This window comes from Geospiza fortis, unplaced genomic scaffold (assembly GCF_000277835.1).
Source record: "Geospiza fortis unplaced genomic scaffold, GeoFor_1.0 scaffold599, whole genome shotgun sequence".
NCBI lineage: Eukaryota > Metazoa > Chordata > Aves > Passeriformes > Thraupidae > Geospiza > Geospiza fortis.
Window position 1 is genome coordinate 433101 of NW_005054605.1, and position 460 is coordinate 433560.

The 460-nt window shown below is 60.9% G+C and overlaps 1 protein-coding gene across 1 annotated transcript in view; it reads left to right on the plus strand.

The window, feature by feature from the left end:
* Positions 1 to 460, plus strand: part of STAC3 (SH3 and cysteine rich domain 3) — a 22052-nt gene that overhangs the window by 16041 nt on the left and 5551 nt on the right. The window lies entirely within an intron of this gene.

A 460-nucleotide genomic window follows, 5' to 3' on the forward strand; every position in this document is an offset into this window, starting at 1 on the left:
CCCCCGACCTCCCCAAGAGCACCCACAACTCCCCGGGAGCACCCCCAGCTCTCCAGGATCTTCCCTGGATCCCCAGGAGCACCCCCAGTTCCACAGAACCACCCCCCAATTCCCCAGGAGCACCCCCAGCTCCCCAGGATCTTCCTTGACTCCCCCAAACCCCCCCAGCAGAGGGGGGAGGCTTTTGCAGCAACACTGGGGGTGTCAAGGGTTTGGGGGTGTCAAGGGTTTGAGGGTGTCAAGGGTTTGGGGGTGTCAGGGGTCTGGAGGATGCAGATTCTTGGGGTTTCAGGGTGTGGGGGTGTCAAGATCTGGGGGTGTCAGGGATCTGGGGTTTTCAGGATCCGGCGGTGTCAGTGTTTTGGGGTATCAATGTGTCAGTGTTTGGGGGTATCAAGATCCGGGAGTTTTGGGGTGCGGAGGTGTCCGGATCGGGGGGTGTCAATGTTTGGGGGTACCA